General features: G+C 44.5%; 1 long non-coding RNA gene across 1 annotated transcript; it reads right to left on the bottom strand.

Annotated features, from left to right (window-relative positions):
- Nucleotides 1–312: 312 nt before the first annotated feature.
- LOC146177174 (uncharacterized) lies at nucleotides 313–5,978 on the bottom strand. Its single transcript, XR_014701269.1, has 2 exons — nucleotides 5,847–5,978; nucleotides 313–379 (listed from the first exon to the last, which is right to left on the bottom strand). It is a non-coding gene; the product is annotated as an uncharacterized LOC146177174 (long non-coding RNA).
- Nucleotides 5,979–6,212: the final 234 nt, after the last annotated feature.

The following is a 6,212-nucleotide window of genomic DNA, read 5'->3' as shown; positions in this document are numbered from 1 at the left end:
GTTTGTCGTAAAATGGGACCGCTGTTTGTAGTACTGTTGTGTGTTGTATGTCGTAACATTGTGTCGTATTGTTATCTGTCGTACATTGAGTATTGTGTAGCGGCATTGTTTTTCCGTCGTGCCTCCAGTATTTTCCGCGGCAGTGTACGTCCTAAATCTGTGGCATCTCTTCAATTAAAAAAATTTAGATTTTGCTTTTATTCACATATAATGCTAGAGCAGTGCACACGTGCCTCTACAAGGCATCATGCTTAATTGTGAAATAAAAGCATGCCTTTATGTACGGAGTATAAGTAAGAACTGGGACATATATGCAAGGCTACTTATCCACTTTATTATTGTCAGCTGGACCTGCCGCAGACCACGACCACCTTTGAACCTGCATGGAAGCAAGGAACACAAAACATAAGAATCAATTTAAAACCCATAAAGAAGTATAACCTGCTTCCTGATTTTCAAAGCTAGTTAGCACTCATTTAGTCAGCATGCCGACAAAACATATAATTTTTAATTGACGTATGTTCCAAGGTCAAAGCTGCTAAATGCCTACATTGCTGAAAGAAAAGCAACAAGAAAAACAGGCAAGAGGAGAAAACATTGGAGTAATATTCCACTGAGTAGGTTGAGAATTAAGCCTCATACCGCAAGTGTACTGCTCATAAAAGGCCCCTTCGTCTACCATAGACAGCAAGGTACTCTGCAATGTTACAATTATGACACAACCAATTACTGGATAAAATTCAGAAAAATGTTTGATTCCACCATGTTTGTTTCAAAAAGGGCATTTAATTTTCCCCAATTCTCATGCAGTGTCAGCTACAGAATAACCAAATTTTTATTTTCACAAGGTGAAATAACTGGAGAGAAATTCTAAGTGCATCCTTACGATAGACATTCCTAGTAATTCCGCCACGCCATCGAGTGGCCACACAAAGCACCCTGGGAAAGCGAAGTGTTGTCACGCTCACGTCTCTTTGACTGTCATTTCTCGGGCTAAGTTTTCTCTGCTATCTTGGCATTCTTGTTGCGCTGCTGCTTCCCGCTGTTTTCTTTTTTATTGTGTCCACCATTCCTTTGCATCGTGTTGCCCAGTTCGATGTTGCATTCTAAATCCATGGATCATCAGTGAACACAAAGTCTGACGTTCGCCCACTGAGGCTCTCCATAGTGGCACACGAATGCGCAGCAGGAAACCCTTCCCCCCTCTGTGCCGTGCATATCTGGAGCCCAGCAGTGGAACACCTTGGAAGGGCGTAGATGGATGCCATGGTCACGACGCGTTCGATGTGGCGGCGTGAACCCCACACGGCAACCTTGGCTTTACATGACATAGTGAAGCTTTTGCTTCAAAAGTCATGGAAAATTGCAAAGACTAGTAGCTAATTATCAAAGCAATCCGGTGCTTGCTGAATTTTGCAAGGAAGCACCACCAATGCACACGAGAAGACACATGACAGCGGAAAGCAGCGGCACAACACGCTAACATTTGCCAGCAGCCGACGCGAGAGGCGATTGCTTCTTCCATTGTGCTTTGCGCAGATCTGCCAGAGGATGGCGCGGCACTTAAATTTGTGTAACTGTGTTATGACGGGCCATTTCTGACTAGTGTGATTAGCTTAGCAAGATGGAGCAATTTGTAAAATCATTATCCAACTCTCCCCATTGGATGGATGCTACATTTAAAAGTCACTGACTGCTGATGAGGCAAGTCTTGGCAGGTTTGAAAAAATCCATGGTTAAGCTTTACTATACAGTTTTTGTTCATGGCAGAGATAATAAACCTGGCGTTGTTTTCTGTTACAAGTTGCCCTGCACTCATCTTAGTTTATAAAAAACATGAGGCATGGTATCAACTAAAAAATAGAAATGAATGCGAACCATAAAACTGAAAAGGTTTATTTTTAAAACTTCGGGGACAGCGAAAATAAAAAAAGCTAGAGAATATGCATTTCAGTTTTTTTTCTTCTACCGTGGTTTGACATTCTCAATCACGGGATCTTATCTTGCTCACAACACTCACAAAACTATGTTTTAATGTCTGCGAAACTGTAGCTGGTGTGCGATGGCAGCTCCGAAAGAGCTCAATTCAAAGTCGTGACTACAATCAGCCCATGCTCAAAAAGCCCAGAAATGAGCACAGTACGAAAAAAATGTTGATTCAAAAGCAAATATGCAGGCAAGTTACAGTAAAACCTCGTTACAAGAGGCACTCAAGGGACCCGAAAAACATGTCTCTAGTAACCAAAAATTCTAAAAGCACCGTGTTTACTGCACATCAGCATATAAATGCATTCACACACATTAACAGGAAATTATTCAGGAAAGCTTGAAGAAGTTATTCATACTAGTATGTATTTTTGTGAGTGCAGAGTGTATTCCTTCCCAAATTCTGGAGGTAAAGCACTTCACTTTGCAAGCCTTCTTTTTGCTTTAATACCTTTGAGGCACTCTTACATGCTCGTCACCCTCAGATGATTCACAAAAATGTCTCTTATAACAGTGTCTCTTGTAACGAGATTTAACTGTATTAGCAAAGAACACTTGAGCGAGCACATCTTAGGCCTGTGATTATGCTTTCTAGGGACTGGCAATGACAGATATTAGATTATACATTTCATGCGCAGTGCAGACATTATAGCATTTCAATGTTCTAGCATCTGTAAATGTTAATTTTGGCAGTCTTGGCCTCCAATGCGATGTTATGGAATTCAAAATCTAAGGTTGCTGCATGTTTCCTGACCTGCCGCGCCCCCCCAAAAAAAACAAAATTACCTCCTCCACCTCAAAATATATTTTCACAAACACAGAAGCCATATTTGATGGCACCTCTGTCTGACGATGGGAAAGTGAGTCTATCAACGAGACAGCACAAAAACAACCCTGCTAACATGAATGGCCCAACTACAAAAAAACCTCCAAGAGCCGCACAAAAAAAAACCAACTAGATATATCTATTAGAAGCATGCAGCACTTAAAACTCAGCATAGAAGCATTGCTCCAAAATCACAAGCCGGCCCTTTTCGCAGTGCGACGCAATAGAAGTGCTGCCTCGTTACAAATGGCCACATTGCTTTAGAGGGATGCTTCACTGCACGGACCGTCGCCTGTACAGTGAAGCATCCTCAAACCACTACGGTTCAGCATACTCGAAGCGCGGAAAAGCACGTCGATGCAAGAGAAAAATAACGGGTAAGCATTACGATGGCATGACGTCATCTCAAAATAAAATAAAAGGCCAGTGATGCATGCTGCAGTATATGAAACATCGCAACTGGTCATATCACAACAGAAAGCTTTCCCTGCATATGGCCAACTTTTGCGTCTGGTCGGGGCATTTTGGCGCAATGTGGCGCACATTTAACGAATTTCGCACTTATGGCGCAGCAACATGCAGCTGTATCAATAAGGCGCAGTTGGCGCAGCTGTTACACCCCTGCTCTTGTGCCTCCACTGACTAAAAGTTATGAGTGCCCTTCGGGCACCACTAGATCAGAAATTGGCACAGAAGCCCAAGAAAATTGGTCAAGTAAATTGCGATGCTGGCAATATGCATACAACAGCAGAGGCGAATGCAGATTCCAGAGAGAAAACAAGTGTGGCTACCGTATTACTAGGAGGTTTAGTAGATACGAAGGAGCCGGCCCCAGAGGAGAAAGACGAGCATGTGAGTCCACAAGATGGCTCAGAAAACGGCGAGGCCAGTAGCGATAAGATACCAATGTCAAGACCCACTATGTGTTTAGCAGAGGCAGAGCCTGCGGTGCTGTTCCCAACCATAGCTACCACCGCAAAGTTACATGTAGCTTTAGCAGAGGCAGACATTGTCAATGTCAGAAACACACAGTTGTCATTGCTATCCATCGCAGGGGATTAGAAAGATGAGAGAAATATGCCAGATGATGGCCAGGCCGGCCAGCGGACGCAAAAAAAAATCCTGCCAGTTGAATGTTGCAGTACCAGAGCCGGTGAGCCCTGAAGAAGGCCCCAAGATCATTCGGAATGAGCGCCTCCAGCAATGAAAGTGAGATCTGCATTTCGACCACAGCAGGTGCCACGTTAACCAAAGGAGACGTTGAGCAGCCAATGCAAGCGCCAGGAAGAACAAACAGAGTGCAAGAAGCTTGCGGAAATGTTAGTGGTACACCAGCTATTTCCTTGCTGCAGGAGTTACCACCGATAAGTGGTGACACACTTATCGCCTGGCGGCCATAAAACCTGTGAGTGGGGTCGGGTTTTTGTGGCGCTACTTAACATAAAGTTAAAGTACTGTGTTTTCCTTTTAGATATGGAAAAGGATGCACTCATAAAGCGAAATCCGGAGTGTGGGCACAGTGCCCGAGAGTCGGTGGCTGGAGCTAATCTGTGTGATATTGCACTCACGCTGGCTTGCCCTGCGTGGTGGCTTCCACAGACGATGGCGAACTTGTGGGGGAACAGCGTGTTGCATGCAGTAAGCGGGGGGTACCAGAGGGGCGGTGAAGCTGTTTGTGCATCTGTGCTGCACCCCACACACCAATGGCTTGCCTGTCACTCGTGGGTTACTAACATCTTCAGATGAGCGGCACTGTCGAGGGAGCACATTGTTTTGCTTGCCCTACGAAGGGATATTCGCAGTTAATGAAGGGTATGCCTTCTGAGGCATATTTTAAATTACGGTTCTTAACTTGTTGGGAAACTGCAGGCAGCATTTGCTTCTGCAGAGCCGAATTCAGTGTGCATGCTGCAACGCGCTGTGAAGAAACACTAATGTTTTCAATTCTCCCCCGAGCGCTCTGATGGCCAGAAGCCTGCTCGTAGGAGTTGGCAGCTCTTAATTTTGTTCTGCAATGTATTCAGTTGTGTGTCAAAGCCTGGCAATAAAAATGAAACCAAGCGACAAAGGGTGAACATAGACCTCACACCAAACAAGCAAACCGAGGTATTCATACCATTTCTCTAAGCCTGCCTCATGTTCTACGTAAACTCGTCACCAGCAGTGACTGTTGCCAGATGCAGAAGTGTTTTCTGCCATTTTTCACAGCCACCTTTTTTATCCCGCCCGCAAAACAAGTTCCAATATACTGTTAACATTGAGGTTGCTGGCAAAAGTTTAGAAGACTCGAGATGAAAAACTGAGCATTACACACTTCAGCACGCAGTTTTCAGGCAAAAAGTTCACCTTAATCTCGCTCCCATATGTACTTGCACTGCTTCGAGTGGAGGACATATTCTCAAAGAGACCTTGTCGAAGGAAACGCCGAGGAGCGTTCATGAATCTGAATTGGCCCTGGGAAGGAGGAGCAGCTGTTTTCTCCACTCAGTGGAGTGGAGGTGGAGTGTTGAATCAAGGCGCGTTTTTTAATGCAGGTATTAGTAATGTCAACTGATGCAATATTACTTCATAAGGATCACTGCATTTTGCCTGTTTACTGTAGCAGTGCCATGCAAATGACAGCAATGGGCAACACGTCATGTGGGCAGAAGCCATAAATACATTCAGTACTTCCCTATCACACTGAACTGCTGAGTAAGCGTTCTGATAACCTGTTCCCACTGCCTCTCCTTATCAAGACATCCACCAAGCCACGTCTGATGTTTTTACCGGAGCTGAGATACAGGCATGTGAAAGTACTGCTGTGATCGTTTTGGTATGACTGGCCTAGTGTTCCTTAGCTGATGTCTGGACACAACTGGCCTCGTTAACATGTCATTTTGCTGAAAATGCTCAGGAGACTCGGCAATAAAAAATGCAGCACTTTAAATACAAGGACAGCAGACTGGAAAGTGTGAACAGTCACATTTTTGAGAATGTCGGTTTAAAAATGATTGTTACAGTTCGAAATGTTAGGAAGCAACAAAACACTCACCTCTTCCTTTGGCTTTGAGCAATGCCTGCTGCTTTCAACCACTCCGGAGCCCTGAGCAGGTGCTTCTCTAGATGTTCGAAGCTGAATTCCTCTTTCATCCTTGGCCACCTCTGCTACACGAAATCCCCCGGGGAAAGCCGAGAATTGCTGAAAAATAGCAATACCAATGACTATAAAATAGTATGAAGACCTGAACAAGGGTAAATGGGGTACACCTCAGTTCGCAGATGAGCCAACGTTTTGACAAGTGGACTTGTCTTCATCTGGGCAAAGTGATCATCGCTGGCAGGGGTTTAAATATGCTTTTGCTTCCGAAGAAGAAAAGCTGGGGAGGGGAAAGTGGGTGCAAAGAAAGTAGGTGTGAAG

Source organism: Amblyomma maculatum, chromosome 10, assembly GCF_055883805.1.
Source record: "Amblyomma maculatum isolate TAMU_Amacu chromosome 10, ASM5588380v1, whole genome shotgun sequence".
NCBI lineage: Eukaryota > Metazoa > Arthropoda > Arachnida > Ixodida > Ixodidae > Amblyomma > Amblyomma maculatum.
The sequence above is the reverse complement of the archived record's forward strand: the minus strand, read 5'-3'. Positions and strand labels throughout refer to the sequence as shown.